The 16,660-nt window shown below is 41.4% G+C and overlaps 1 protein-coding gene and 1 pseudogene across 6 annotated transcripts in view; both read left to right on the forward strand.

The window, feature by feature from the left end:
• The window catches only part of STARD9 (StAR related lipid transfer domain containing 9), a 92,507-nt gene that overhangs the window by 17,598 nt on the left and 58,249 nt on the right, over positions 1-16,660 (forward strand). The gene's annotated exons all lie outside the window — the stretch shown is intronic.
• Positions 13,151-15,630, forward strand: LOC141570453 (importin subunit alpha-1 pseudogene; annotated as a pseudogene).

Consider the following 16,660-nt stretch of genomic DNA (forward strand, 5'->3'; position numbering starts at 1 on the left):
TGGGGCCATGGTGTCTCCATCTTTGCTGCTCTCTCATGAGCTTACCCATGGGGCATCATACAGACCTCTTCTTGTTCCAGGTGGTAGAAGTGTTCTGATTTTAGCATTTAAGTTACTTTCTTGTAGAAAAATAGCCGCTAGGAGCATATTACTGGTTTTTCTTTCTGGAGGTGCCCATTGAGCTTTATTAAGACTGCGCATGTCCAGATGCTTCCTTACCATGAAAGAAAGAGGACGTGCTTCATACTCTTTGGGAACACAGACATAGAGAGTCTGGGGTTCTGCCTTGCTTCTCAAAATGTGGACCTTGGTATTGTCTACAGCTTGTTAGACATGTGTACTTTCAGACCCAACCCAAATGTATTGAATCAACATCTGCATTTTTAGAGATCACCGGGTGTTACATATGTACATGGAAGTAATTAAGTTAGAGAAGCAGAGTTAGATCCAAGAGGTCTGGGGTAGAGTTTAAGATGCTGCTGGATTGAGGACCAAATGTTTAGGAACAAGATTCTAGAGTATATGATATGTTACACCTTAATTTATACAACTCTGAATTGATGACTGCTTTTCTGAAAGTCCAGTTAACTGTGCTTTTGCTTTGACTGTAAAATGTGCATTATTCCTTGATCGACATGTCTCTTACTTGTCTGGCTGGCTGACTCAAGAAAGAAGCTGTATTACACTCTGACATTTCCACTTACCATAACTGCCATCTCAGACAAACTTTGATGGCTTTGGTCTAGTGGAACAAGCTGTATATTGTATGATTTCAATAGCCTTGGTTTTCTTATCTTTCAAGAGGGAGTAATAATTCCCCACCTACCAACATCATAGGAATATTGTTAGAATAAAATGAAGTATTAGGCTTGAGAGAATTTTGGAAAATATTAGAAACATTAAATAAATATCAGTCGGTATTACTACTACTATATTCTCTGTTGTTTCTGTACCAAGAAAGATAGTCTATGCAGTTTTTTTTTACGAAAGTGTCCTTTGCTCTTAATTCTTTAATAAAAATATTTTTCTTCTAAAATACTGTAATTTATTAATTAAAAAAATAGGTAATGTATGCACATGGCAGAAAAAAAGTACAATAGGATATACAGTAAAAATTAAATCCCTTTTCTATCCCTAGCCACCTCCTTCCCCTTTGCTGAGGCAACCATTGTTATCAGTTTTTTTTATATATTCCCAGAGAATTCTATGCAGATAGGGGCATATAGCTGTATATTTCTTCTCTTTAAAAAAATGGTAGCATACACAGATTATTTTGCATCTTACCTTGTTTAGTCACTGTATCTTACAGACATTAAAAAAGTGTGTGTGTGTGTGTGTGTGTGTGTGTGTGTGTATATATATATATATATATATATATATATATATATATATATATAAAGTCTTTTTGATGGACACATAGTAACCAGTGTGGGTATGCCATAATTTATTTGCTACTATTGAACTTTTAAACTTTTTATGTCTTACATTTACAGTAAATTTCTTGTAGGCAGCATATATGTAATTGGGTCTTGCTTTGTTTTCCTAATCAGACCACCTCTGCCTTTTAATTGGGGTTATTTATACCATTTATATTTAGTATAATTACTGATATAGTTATGACAATCATTTTGCTACTTGTTTTCTATTTGTCCTATCTGTTCTTTGTCCTTTTTTTTTGTATTTTTCTGCCATCTTTTGGGTTGAGTATTTTTTATGGTTCCATTTTATCTTTGTTGGTTTATCAGTTATGACTCTTTGTTAGTGGTTGCTTTAGGGTTTATAGTATACAATTCTAATGTATCATAGTCTACCTTCAAGTGATAATATACTGCTTCCCGCATAAAATGAGATACAGTGGAATAATTCTATTTGTCCTTTCTCAGTCTTTATACTGTCAAGTCATACTTTTTATGTCTATATATGTTATAAACTCCATAATATATTATTAATAATTTTGTTTAAACAGTAAATTATCTTTATTTTAAAGATTTTTATTTAATACGAGGTAGAACAATTAAGTTTGCGAACTTGTTGCAATGATGTTGCTAATCTTGTTGATATCAGAGGGATTATTCATTATGAATTTGTACCAACTGGACAAACAGTTAACCAAGTTTACTATTTGGAAGTGCTGAAAAGGCTCTGTGAAATAGTTAGACGAACCTAACTTTTTGCCAACAATTCATGGCCCTTGTATCATGACAATGCACCAGCTCACACAGCACTGTCTGTGACGGAGTTTTTAGCCAGTAAACAAAGAGGTGTATTGGAACACCCTCCCTACTCACCTGATCTGGCCCCCAATGACTTCTTTCTTTACCTGAAGATAAAGGAAATATTGAAAGGAAGACATTTTTATGTCATTCAGGACATCAAGAGTAATACGATGATAGCTCTGATGGCCATTTCAGAAAAAGAGTTCCACAGTTTCTTTGAAGGGTTGACTAGGTGCTGGCATCAGTGCATAGCTTCCCAAGGTGAGTACTTCGAAGGTGACCATAATAATATCTAGCAATGAGATATGTAGCAACGAGCACTTTTTCTAGGATGAGTTTGCGAACTTAATTGTTCGACCTCGTATAGCTGACATAAGATATTATATTAGTTGCAGGTGTGCACCATAGTCATTCAACATTTATATACCTGAAGAAGTGATCACCATGATAAGTCCAGCAACCATCTGACACCATACCATACTATCATCATATTATTGACTATATTTCTTATGCCATAACTTTATTTCAGCTATCATATTTTAGACACTGCAAAGATGGAGACTGTATTTGATTTATATCCCACAAACCATATAGCACTAAGTCTGGTGTCAGCAGATGATCTACACTGGTTTATGATTTGCTGTACGGACTCTAGCGAGCAAATTTTAATTTAGCATTTGTCTCCTAAACATATGCTGTGGCTTCCAGGACAGGAGACTTTTCCTTATATTCAAAAGTCAAACAGAACCAGAAATCGATAATTTATTATGAAACATTTTGGAAAATTTCAAGTTGTAGGTCTTGGCTATCCAACATTCTTGTTGCTGTTGCTGTTCTTTCTGAACTGCATTTTTTGGGACAGGAGTTTGGTCTCATTTTCTTTTCCAGATCTGAAGTTGAGGTGGTCAATACCATATGCTGGCTCTAGTTATTCCTTGATTTACATACATTTACATAAGCTCACTCTTAGCAAAAATAGCCTTCTTAGAATTCTGAGCAGGTGTGGGGATGGAGAGGAAACAATCTGTTTATACTTTGTTCTGTGTACTTGTACTTCTACTTGGTTTGGCCCCCTTTTCTCTCACTTCTCCCTTCAATGAACATTAAATTTGATGTTTCTTTTCTTAATGAAACTTCATTAAGTACATATAATGTATGATTATTTTACCTTGTTCATACTTACCCATTAAAAACTTATAGTTCTTGGGGCAGACATATATAAAGAGATAATTTCTTTACAGTGTGGCAAATACTATAATAAATATTTTAATAAAGTGTTTGAAAAAACTTGAAGAGCAAAATAGGCCTTTTTTGTTGGGGGTGGTGTGGGGGGAAGATTGTAAAAAAATCTGATTCACATGATTGTTCTATTCAGGGTTATTCTATTCAGGATTGAATAGGATTTAAACCTCATTCTTTTCCAAAAATAGGAAATACATTTCTCCGTAAGACTTGAAGGTGGTGCTTCACACACATACCGTGTTTCCCCGAAAAAAAGACCTGACTGGAAAATAAGCCCTAGCATGATTTTTCAGCACGATAACCCCTGAACAAAAGCCCTAATGCGTCTTTTGGAGCAAAAATTGATATAAGACCCGGTCTTATTTTCGGGGAAACACAGTAGAGTTAACCACATAATTTGGTCAGTTTCCAAAAATATCAGAGACTTCCTAAAGCGTCATATGAATCAGTCACTAATCTTAACTTGGAGTTCACTCCTGGGTTTCATTCTAGATACTGTGTAGTCTTCTAATAAAATAGGTGTGTGAATCATTTGATTGAGGTTGGCTACTTAGCATATTAACTGGATGTATGATCGTTATGGAGGGACTGGGTTCAGTGAAAACCTCTCTTCTCTCTGCAGAAAAGGCAGAGTCGATGGTTTCTCATTTTTCAAGTGTGAGGCGAGGCACGTGAACTATTTATAGACTCACTTCCCCCCCAGAGACTGAACACAATAGAAGCCTGAAATCAAATGGTGACCAGATGTGCCCAGTCATCCTCCAGTTTGTATTTAGAAGTTGGAAAAGGCAGAGTCCCTGGGGAGTTGGCCTCAGGGCAGAAAAGGATGGACTGACATGCTCATAAGATCATCTTCTGTATACAACAGCCCCTTACATCTGGTCTCCAGGAGTGGAAGAGGTAAACCGAAGAGTGTGCTCAAACTCAGTCTCCTTGCTTCTCTTTCTAGAAGTGGGGCCTTATTCCTTTGTTTGTCATTTCATTGCTCAACGCTTATCTCTACAGCTAGGCAGTTAGACAAAATACAAGTGCCTTCTGGGGATATGTGCTGAATTGATATAGGAGGAAGAATTAATACAGCTTCCATACAGTTGGTAGAGATAGCGGTTCTGCTAGGATGAGACAGGAATGGAAACTCTCAATTACTTTTTTTCCTTTTACTGTTCCTCCCGTATTAAACTAACCCCATCTTGTTTGTGGTGGTGTTGTGGTTTGAAGCTCAAATATGTAGTGGTCTCTGGCTGATACTGGTTTTCCTTTTTTCCCACATCAGATGTTTTAAGAAAATAGAAGCAACTTCCTCCTGCATAAGCATCTGGAAACATTCCCATGTAGTTTAAAGATTTGATTTCAGGGTTTGGAAATTTTTCTCCTGACAAACTCACTTAAGTGGGAAATAAAAGAAAATACCACAATATCATCTCTACTGTACAGACGTGAAAACTGAGGCTCAGAGAGGTTAGGTAACTTGTCCACTGCCACATTACTAAGAAGTGGAGCTCAGATTGACACCAAGATCTGCTGCCTCCAAAGCCCTTGTTCTTTCTACAACTCCCTGCTGCTTGCTCTGTGAGCTAACTCCTCCTGACAGTGCGTGCCTCTAATATTTGAAGTATAATGTGAATTAGCTGACAACTGGAAAAATTGCACTGTTAAATTTTGCATTTGCTATAGGAAAGGATCCAGGAGTCATGAATAAGAATGTGTGTATTGCTGCCTCTCTCTGACATTTGGAGAATGCTACCTCATTTTAGGTTTGTATCTGAAGCAAGTGCTTGTCTACAGGTGAAGTCAGGGTGTTTTGTTCTGAACCGCCTGAGTAGCTCTAATTGACCCAAACACTCTCTGAGACACAAAAAATAGCTCACACTTCATAGCAAAGGGTGCTTTATTTCACCTATTCTGACCCAGGGTCCAGGTTTTGAAGTGGACTTTAAAAATGGTGACAACCAGAGGTGCCCAGGAAGGAGTCTGGGGTCTGCACACTAACCTGTCACCAGTGCGCGCCTTTTCCTCTCCAGCACAGCTCAGCATTTCCTGGGACCTCTTTTTGTGAGTCGGTCCTTTCTATCTGTGAAGTACCCTAAGGTGTCAAGTTTCATACGGAGGAGGGAAAGAATGATGCAGGACCTCCAGACGGAATGCAGAGGAATTTTAATATAGATTTTGAATTAATTGAAATCGTACATTATTTTCAAGGTTTATCCTAAATTCCACTAGCGTTAATTCGAAGTAAAGATGAACTTCATCTGCTCAATATCTTCCACGTAGAAGCATTTATAAACCAGAGAAATGAATCTCTTAGGCATTTGTCAGCTCTGTTAGGATTTTTAAAGGCTTCTTAACTATGCTTCATTGAAAATCAGTCCCAAGTCCCTGAGTGACTGTCCAGGTTTTTGTCCGTCCATCTCTTGGTTGTCGCCAGCAGGTAACTGAGCTGAGTGCTCACCACTGTCAGGTCTCACTTGCATCATCTTATTTTTTTTGGCCTTTTGCATGCACTTCAGTAAGTGGCTGTGACAACCCTGAGAAGCACCTCTGTCCCTGGGCTGTAGGCGAAGGTTGGAGTCATGCTTTGTTTATTTGGTTGAAGTGACTCTATATAAGGGGCTGAGGCACAAGACGTGCCACAAGTCCAGTGGGTTAGAGATCTTGTGATTCTAATAATGTGCAGCTCTTCTCTTCCGCAAACTAGTTGTCAGGGTTGGAGGAGGGAAGTGTGGCTGGAGGGAGGAAGGCCCCTGCTGGTGGTTTGCAGGAGGCAGATGCTGCTCAGATCAACATAAAACCAGTCTCTTTCATTGGCCCTTGGATGCTGGGATATGGGCTTCAGCTGGATGGGCTGAACCCGACTCAGAAAGCGGAACTTTCTTGGGGGCTCAGCCCATTTGCTTCTCCAGCATTTAGATTGGTCTCTAGAGTCCCATTCAGACTAAACAATATTAAAAACAGGAAATTTGCTGCTAGCAGCATGGTTGCAGGAAAACTTTTTCCACTTAGGCAGGAATGAGAGTTAAACACAGAAACTCCATCTCCCAGGCTTGTTTTCTTCTACTGTAAAAATATTAGCAACTCAAACTTGAAGCGGCTTTGTCTTACTGACTGCCTCTCAGCGTGCTGCCTGACAGGCTCCAGTACAAAAGGCGGTAAGGAGCCCTCGGGAGCACATTCACAAGTAGGAAAACAGTGCTACGTGGAGGACACTGACCTGCTGATGTTCCTCTGGGCTGAAGATCAAATATGTGGAATTAATGCAGACAGAATTTAAGGGAGACCTGGAGAACAGCCATCACTTCGTTGTATTCAGCACACATGTATTGTGCATATTCTGGGCTCAGCCCGTAGCTTAGTCAGTGTTAACTGAGTGTGCACTGTGTGTTTTGCGTGGGTGCCACGTCACAGCTGCAGCCTTACATGTGTGATGCTTTCCTCTTGAGTACCCAAGTGGCCTGCTCGGGTTGGCTTGTGACAGTCAGTGCAGGGCGTCCCAGGACCTGGAGATCCCACTCCTGGGACTGCTGCTCTTTTGCATGATACGCTGCTGAGGTTAGTGGGGGTGCACAGGGGACATTTTGGAAGCCGGGAGCCGGGACAAAGAGGAAGCTAAGAGCTCGGGAGGAAATGCTCCTGTTTTCTTCCTCCCCCCGCGGTGCGGTCACTCTGCCTAAGTAGACCGTGGTGAGGAAGGCTTCTGAAGCGCTCTGTGAGCATGGCCCGGCCTCTCTGCTGCCCCAGCCTCTGTTCACAACCTCTCCTCTGGCTCAATCCATGTGCCATGAATAAGTTACTGCCATAGAAAAGACTTGAGCACATGTATGTCATTATTTTTGCAGGTGAGAAAATGGAACTACTCTTTTTAAAAGAAAACTTTTTATTGAAATATGCAGAACAATGCACATATTATAAGGGTACAGCTCAAATTTTCTATCCTCTTGAATTTTCCCAAGCCAAGCATACCCATGTCACCAGCATCCAGATGAAGAAACAGGACATTACCAGCTCCTCAGAAGTCCCCTTGTGCTGTTAAAGTACATTTTAAAGCTCTTTCCTGGGCATTTTCCCAGTGAATGCTCTGAAATGCTGAGGAGTGAGCTGCTTGCGAGTGGGTGTCTCATCTCAGTTTGAGAGTGGCGCTCAGTACCCTGCTTGATGGTGGACCCAGCGGACGGGTCTCGGAAACATGACTGGGACTAGTCCCTGCTTCTCCTCAAACGCTGTTATGTAATACAGTGTGTCAGGGCGATAGAGTTGGGTGGCAGCGGTTACTCTTACGTATAGTCTTAGAGTTTTCCTGACGAAGAGAGGCTGAAACACCACATATGGAGACCCTGGGCAAAATATACCCGGGAGAAATCAGGATGGTCTCCTAAAAGTGCCCAAGTGTACAAGTGGATAGAAAGTTTGAATGTAGGTATCAGTCCTTCCACTACTACCTCACTGTATGACCTGAGCAAATTACCCTTCTGGACATCAGGAATGTCCCTAGCTAACCTGCTCATCTGAATCAGAGAGGGACAGACAGACCAAACGCCCTGCAGTCTTTCTCCTCACCCTTCCCTTCTTTTTTTGACTTCCAAGACTGTCTGTGGACTCCGGGACCAACCTGCTACTGAGACCTAAGGTCCCAGACAAGGTGCCTCTTCCTCCCTTCCTCTGTTTTATTTCTGTTTGTATTGTGCTTTCTTTATAGAGGGACTTAATGTGATTCAGTTGAGAGCCGTCAGTCTCCTATTAATCTTTTACCCAGCCCTGGGCTGGTTTCTAGCTATAGAGACAGATTTCAGTTTGTTCTTACTTTGTGTTACGTTTATAAACTACACTGAAAGTTAAAAAGCGCAAGTCTTTAACAAATCTGTGTCATGCTGAGCATCTTCAAAATAAAGTAGGTCAGTGAGGGTTTAGTACGCTTGCTCTTTATCACCCCTTCTCAGTTCTGGTACTGCTCGGGTTGAGTGCTCGCCATATTTAATAGCTGCATGTAGGGCGGTATAAGAGCCCTAATTGTGAGTTATTATCCACACGCAGGCAAAGCAACTGGCAAGCTTCCTAAGAGCCATGCCTGTGCTTTGGGGTAGTGCCATGCTGATCAGATGGCCCACACAGGAATGGAAGGTACCTACATAAAGGGGCGCCAATAAGAAGAAAGGTCATAGAGTTAGAGTTTTGTAAACTGGGCAGGGTTTTCAAAGCTCATCCGTGATGCAGTATTGTTTCTGATTCAGACTGCGCTGTGTGGCCAGACGCCTGCGTTTGAGTCCTACCTCTGACATCTACTAGAACTGTAAGACTCTGGGCAACTTTCTTGACATCTCTCTGACTCACTTAGCTCACCTGTAAAATGAAGATGATAAGGACTATCTATTTCATGGGTTATTGTGAGGAGGAAATTATAATGTGTGTAAAGTTCTTTGAACATTACCTGGTATATTTCAATAGTGAATCAGTTATCGTTCTTGTTACTTTAACATCGATCATGGCACTGGACTGGCAACTATCTGAACCTCTTCTTTCTTTCTTTCTTTCTTTCTTTCTTTCTTTCTTTCTTTCTTTCTTTCTTTCTTTCTTTCTTTCTTTCTTTTTTTTTACTAAATGTACGTATGTGAGTTACTATGAGATTGAGATTGAATTTAGAGTTTCCTCTACAGAAATTTTGTTTACAGCCAACTTTGCTTGCAAGTGTTTATTTCATCAGATGGGGACATTCATAACGTGGGAAAGAAACTCTCACAATAAGTTTTTGTTTAAAGCTTAGTGTTTGTATAGTAAGGTAGAATCACTGCAAGCTTCTGTCAATTCCCTCCGCAGAGGTGGCCGAAGTCTTCCTCATAACAGTGGTTCTTAAAGTGAGGTCTCCAGGTCAGCAGCGTCAGTATTACCTGGGCATTTGGTAGAAATGCAGAGTCTTGGGCTCTACCTCAGACCTATTGAACCAAAAATTCTGGGGGTGGAGCCCTTCAAGCTGTTTGAACAGCCTTCCAGCTGATTACGATGCATGCTGAAATCTGAGCACCACAGCTCTACAAATTTTCTACTGTTTGTGGACAGGTGGGAACATAGTTATAATTGCAAGATGGGGGAGGGATTAGAAGTTGGGAAACAGCTGTCTTTAAATGAGCTAACTTCTTCATAGTGTAGCATGCGCTAGCTTACAAAGTGCTTCCACATGTATTATCGTAGTTGCCTGTATTTGGTTGTCACAAAATTGCTGTGGTAGGTCCCATTATTTCTCCATTTAGAAGGGCTGTTAGAGACTGCCATTATCTAATAAGTTATAGAGCTGGAACTTTGTCATTTAGAGTTTTCTGAGTCCAAATCCTGCCTTCTTTCCGTAGCACCACATAGCTTTTCTATCCTCAAGCTGTGGGTGGGCTGTTTTCAGGCTGGCTTCCTCGGTAACAGACCCTGAGATGAGGACTTGTGTGAAAGTAATTTATTAGTAGGAAGTATTGCCAGTGGTCGGTGAGGTGGGGAATGAGACCAATAAGAGAAGGCGGCTAAGTAACTCTGCTTTGAAGACAGAGTATAGAGTTTTGCTGATGAAGAATTTCCTGATCAGAGTTTTCCTGCACCCATCAGTCACTGGTTAAGGCTGCTACTAGGACATCTGGTTCTTAAAAGGAGTTCTAGTCCCCTGAGGGTCGACCTCCAAAAAAGAGACTAAGAGACACAGGTACTGACTTTCGTGCGTGGAAGCACACCAGGGGCTGGTATGCGTGAAAATGGTAATGGAACTGAGTGTATATGGGAAGGACATTAACAGTGCCTGCTACACCATCCCAGCTGACCGGGAATACTGCAGTGGGAGCTAAGGAATTGTGAAATCTACACTGCTCCCAAAGTGGCACGTGGCAAAACCCCTCTGTGTATCCTCTTTCCAAAATGTTCTGGGAGAGCCCTGCTTGCATACAGTTTCTGGTGACATCCTGTGGCCGGTAAACACTGTCTCTTATCTCCTCTACCAGTGTGTCTACCGACTTGGGCATTAAGCATTGATATTCGTAAGGATGACCTCAGGCTCCTGCAATTTCAAAATGCTTAGACACGAAGGAAAAATATACCAAACAAAGTGAAATTGTAATTTAAATGAAGTTGACAGTGGTTTCTGGCTAACCAATTAATCAGAAATGTTTTTTAATAAGAGTCTCATTTTGTGATTGTTTAGGAAAAAGTGGCTTAACCATTGTTGTGCTGCTCACTTAATAATCATCACTCTTCATCTCCTGCTGTGTGAGAGACTTTCACTTCTTGGTCCCATCGTGTGAGGTGGGGCCATATGATTAGTTCTGTCTAGTGTGTGATGAGCAGAAATGATGTCTGAGCGTTTGGTTCTGGCACCATTCTCAGCAGCCTTGGAGACAGGTTGTTCTGTTGGTTCTGTTCTAGAGAAGCTACAACCAACAGAGACCCCTACTGACCCCCACTGAGCCAAAAATAAACTTTTTTGTTGTTTTAGGCTATTATGCTTTGGGAGTTTGCTACAGTGGCCTAAGTAGCCTGTCCTGACTGATAACACTATTCAGTGTTGGCTTATTGAATGACTGAGGTACAGTGTCAGTCATTGTAAGAAAATAGGTCAAGGTGATCTGTATATGTACTTTCACTTTATTTTCAGTGGTAAATGATTTTAATGTAGTTCTAAGGGTTAGAAGGCCCTTTACGTATGCAGGACTCCCTTTAGTTTTGCTTTGTTCCCTTTTCCTCTTGGAACCCACAAACCCACTTCTGTTTCTGATGAAGTTGGCTCTAACAGGGACTTTTGCCCGACAGCAGGGTTGGCAAACTATGGCCTGTGGGCCAAATCTGGCTACCGCCTACTTTAGTAAAGTTTTATTGGAACATAGGCATGCCGATGTGTTTATGTAATATTTGTGGATGCTTTTGTACTGCAAAGGCAGAGTGGACTAGTTGTAACAGAGACCATATGGCCCACATAGCCTAATATATTTGCTACCTGACCCTTTATAGAAAAAATTTGCTGATCCCTGCCCTGTAGGATCCTTAATTATTAGGAATGGGAAGTCTCCCAGGTGATTTGCTTCAATTGTTGCAGACACCCTAGCTCCCAGGAGTTTTACGTGATGGAATGAAGCCCTGGATCTCTAATGTCCCTTTATTTTATGTACTATCCTTAAGGCAGTGACACAGTTTACCCCTCTTGGATTCTGCCTGTAATAAGGCAAGACTTCCTCAACCCTAATAATCCAGCCACCTTCCATGTTGCCACCTTCACAGTCTTGGTCCAGGCCAGCTGCTGGGCAAACTGCTCCCAAGTCTACTTCTCATGCAACTGCTGCTCAGTGATTCTGCTTTGTGTTTGTTGTTGACAGTTGAACTTGCCATTGTGATAGGGATTTTCAGGCCGCATGGAAGAGAGTGGTCAGGTTATCTTATATGATGAGTCATGAATGTAAGGCTGTGTGGGGAGATAAGGAAACTGGAAACTGTCAGCAGTCACACAGCCAGGCCACATGACACTGGAACATTACTCATTACTGCTCAGAATTCAGCAGTAACCATAGGAGGCCAATAGCAGCTCTCTCTCCCAGGAGAGAGCTCCCCAGGAGACTTGATCGTGTCAGTTAATCTTTATCCAATTTGGCATACCCGTATTAGCATTTTTATTTGTGTCATCTAATGGCTGACAGTCTCTCTATGCCCATGCTGAACGTGCTTGCTTTTGCTTGGGGTCCAGGCAGTTGGGACCTGGGAAGCAGGGTCAAATGACATAAAACAGGGCAAATTATAGTTAAAGAGTCACCTGTGGTTGCCTTTTTTGAAGGGATGTTGGAATGGCAAGAACTTAGAGTCTTCAGATTCTATTTTAGTAAAACCGTCTTTTATCTTTTCTCACAGGATCCTATCTAATGAATCTATCTTTTTGCAGAGAGGAGGGAAGGATTAGCACTAGATATCCATCTGTCTGTTCTAGGAATTCCTTGCTTATGTCCAGAGAGTAGGACAGCTGCATATGGGACCTACCAGATCTCACATACCACTCGGACAGTTGTCATGGGAACATTCTTTAGCAGAAAAACATTGTTAACAATAGCAGAATGTTGTATAAACAAAGATGTGTTTTGGTGATCTCAAAGCTATTTTCCTGCTTCTTTCAGGAACCAGGGGCTTACATTGGGAATATGAATTTTTATTTTTCCATGTACGTATGTCTGTGTAAGTAAGTATGTATGTCTGTTACCTCTGTATAAGTACTTGCTGTTATGTGCAATTTTCCCTTCCTTTCCTTTCCTTTTCTTTCCTTTCTTTTCAGGAAAAGAAGCCCTAGACAAACGGAGTGAGGGACTGCCTAGAGACACACAGGGATTTCTGTTTTTATCTTTTGATAAAGGTGATAAAAGAATTGCATTCAGTAGAAAGGGTGTATTTTAGGGTCTGATACCAGAGAGACCCTAGCCTTTCCCCATCACAACCCATCTTCATCCTGGATGAAAGGTGCTGAAGTATAGTGATTCAAACTACGGTTTATCTCACAGATTCACAGATTCCTGGCTGTGATCCTGGGCTAGTCCCTATATCTCTGGGCTTGTTATCTCTTCTGTAAAATGAGGATAATAATGATAACTTCCTCAGAGTTGTGAGGACTAAATGAGTAAATAAATATAAAACACTTAGAACCCACCGTGCTTAGCTACGTAAGTGTTATCTATCTGTTGTTATTATGCTCTGATACCTGATCAAGCTCTTAGTCAGCATACAGTAATTTCTTCAGTTCCTTTTCCATTCAAAGTAAGGTATCCCTTTGTCCTCCCTGGTAGCATGTGCATTTCACTAGGAGGCACTGTGAGGTTACAGCTCACTCAGATGAACTGCTCTAATAGAGAGAATTTCTAGGATTCTACAGGATGGTGGGGAAACTCATTGGGGCCACATTGCGCCAAGAGATTGAAGAATCAGGGAAATCACATGTTTAGGGAGTATCTAGAATGCTTGAGTATCCAGAGACTTGAATGTGTCTCAGCTTCCCTCCATTTCTAGCCCCAGATTTTCTTAAGTCGTGAAGCTATGGGGTCTGCACTGCCTTCTGTGGAAGCCTGCGCCAGCTCTGTAGCTTTCTCCCTTTGTCTCACAATCATGTCCACCAGCGAGAATGCTGATTTACCAGCTGCCCACCTTAACCAATTCAAGAACAAGGGAAAGACACTACAGAACTGAGGTGGTGTTAGACAGAAGTTCCTGTGGAGCTGAGGAAAGCGAAGAAGGATGACCAGGTGCTGAAAAGGAGAAATGGAAGCTCATTTCCTAATGATGCTACTTCTCTACTGCAAGAAAACCGCAACAATCGACACTATAAATTGGTCTGTTGATGACAACGTCAAGGCAATTCCCAACAATTTGGAAAGCCAGCTTCAAGCTACTCAAGTTGCTGAGAAACTGCTTTCCAAGGAAAAACAGCCCCCCACAGGCAACATAATCTGGGCTGGTTTAATTCCAAATCTGTGTCCTTGGGTAGGACTGACTGTAGTCTGTAGCTGCTTTGGTGCTCACTGTCGTTGCTTCCAGGACATCAGAACAGACCAAGGCTGTGGTAGATAGAGGTACTATCCCATCATTCATTTCTCTGTTGGTACCTCCCCTTGCTCACATCGGTGAACAAGCTGTATGGAAACATTGCAGGTGGTGGTTCAGTTTTCTAAGACTGTGTCAAGTATGGTGCAGTTGATCCGTTGTTGGCCTATCTTGCATTTCCTAATATGTCATGTTTAGCATGTGGTTACTCACATCGTCTTACCTGGACACTTTCAAACCTTTGTTGCAACAGGAGTCCTGCACCCTGTAAGACGCTTTTGAGCAAAATCTTCCTACTTTAGTTCATCTCCTGCATCACGATGATCCAGCAGTGTTAGCAGATACCCGCTGGACCATTTCCTACTTTACAGATGGTCCCAATGAACAATTGATATGGTCATGAAAGCAGGAGTTGTGCCCCAACTTGTGAAGCTTCCAGGAGCTACTGAATTCCCAATTGTAACTCCTGTACTAAGAGCCATAGAAAATATTGTCACTGAGACAGATGAACCGACTCAGGTCGTAATAGTTGCAGAGGCACTTGCCCTCTTTCCCAGCTTGCTAATTAACTCCAAAACTAGTATTCATGAGGAAGCTGCATGGACTGTGGCACACATATCTGCTGGCCACCAGGACCAGATACAGCAAATTGTGAATCACGGATCCGTCCCCTTCCTTGTTGCTATTCTCTCTAGGGCAGGCTTGAAGGAAGCTGTGTGGGCTGTGACAACTGCAGAAGTGTGGGAACCGGTGAACAGATTGTATACCTACTTCATTGTGGCCTAATAGAACCATTGGTGATCCTGAATTAGTCTTGCTTTTCAGGATGCCATTTCAAATGTCTTTCAGGCTGCTGAGAAACTAGGTGAAACTGAGAAACTTAGTATAATGACTGAAGTCTAGACAAACTTGAAGCTCTACAGTACCATGAACATGGGTCTGTGTGCAAAGCTTCATTATGCTTGATTGGGAAGTATTTCCTTATAGAGGAGAGGAAGATCAAAATGTTGTGCCCGGGGCCGTCCCGGTGGCTCTGGCGGTTGGAATGCCGTGCTCCTAACTCCTAAGGCTGCCGGTTTGATTCCCACATGGTCCAGTGAGCTCTCAACTACACGGTTGCTGGTTCAACTCCTCGAGTCCCGCAAGGGATGGTGGGCTCCACCCCCTGCAACCAATATTGAACATGGCACCTTGAGCTGAACTGCCACTGAGCTCCCGGATGGCTCAGTTGGTTGGAGCGTGTCCTCTCAACCACAAGGTTGCCGGTTCCACTCCCACAAGGGATGGTGGGCTGCGCCCCCTGCAACTAGCAATGGCAACTGGACCTGGAGCTGAGCTGCGCCCTCCACAACAAAGACTGCAAGGACACCAACTTGAAGCTGAACTAAGATTGAAAGGACAACAACTTGACTTGGAAAAAAAAAAAAAAGTCCTGGAAGTACACACTGTTCCCCAATAAAGTCCTATTCTCCTTCCCCAATAAAATCTTAAAAAAAAAAAAAAAAAAAATGAAAAATGAAAAAAATAGGACAAATGCAGAAAATTAAAACAACAACAAAAAGCCAGTCTGAAAAGGCTACATATAGTATGATTCCAACTATATGACCATCTAGGAAAGGCAAAACTATGGAGACAGTAAAAAGATCTGTGGTTGCCAGGTGTTCAGGGGAAGGGAGGGAGGGATGACTAGATAGAGAACAGGAGATTTTTAGGGCAGTGAAATTATCCTGTGTGATACTGTAAAAATGGATACACGTCATTATGCATTTGTCAGAATTCATAGTGGGACTCTATGTGAACTATAGACATTAGTTAATAATAATATATCAGTATTGGCTCGTCAATTATAATAAATGTACCACAGTAATGCGAGATGTTAATTATAGAGAAAACTGAGGAGGGGAGAGGGGACTGAAGGAGTACAAAGGAACTCTGTACTTTCTGCTTAATTGTTCTGTAAACCTAAACCTTATTTTAAATTGTGCTTGTATAACTGTGGCTGTGTGTGTGTATGCATGAAAAAGGGAAGAGTTCTATCTATCGCAAATAACTCTTTCTGTTCATGGTATATTGTGTGATGAAAAGCAAGTTGTAGGTTGATGTGTATGTATGTGTCTATTTCAGTGAAAAGAAAAATAAAGAGAGGTATATCCTTTTATATGTGGAGAAAAGTGTGGGTATATCCTTCGTCACCTTGGTACCTGTTCGGTACTTCAATGAATGGGATTGGGGTGAGATAAGGCATAGAAGGTTAGCCTTTTCTTCTGCATTGTTGTATTTTTTCACTCGGAACAAAAAATGAGCATTTTTTGTAATTTGAAAAATGGCAAATAAATAAAAAAATGTAATGGTGTCTGTCTCTGATAAAGCTTCAAATTCTGGTCAATAATGGCAAAGTAGGTGGAATTTTGGGGTAAGATTTATAATTCTCTTTATGTGCAAATGGAAAAGTTAATGGAGGAAAAAGACTCCAAAAGTGACTGACAAATAAATGGCAGTAGGGTCAGATTTTATTGCTTTGGGCCAAAGGCCATAACAAAATTTTACTGAAATTGCTATCAGAAATGCTGAAATGGAGACTTGGTAAAGTTTCTCCTAGGGTAAAGCAAAACGACAGGAAGTAAGGAAACCTTGAAGAACAATTTTAAATTGTAATAGCTTAGTGTTCAGATAAGATT

Source organism: Rhinolophus sinicus, chromosome 3 (assembly GCF_057876585.1).
Source record: "Rhinolophus sinicus isolate RSI-liver-muscle chromosome 3, RSI-T2T, whole genome shotgun sequence".
In the NCBI taxonomy this organism is placed as follows: domain Eukaryota; kingdom Metazoa; phylum Chordata; class Mammalia; order Chiroptera; family Rhinolophidae; genus Rhinolophus; species Rhinolophus sinicus.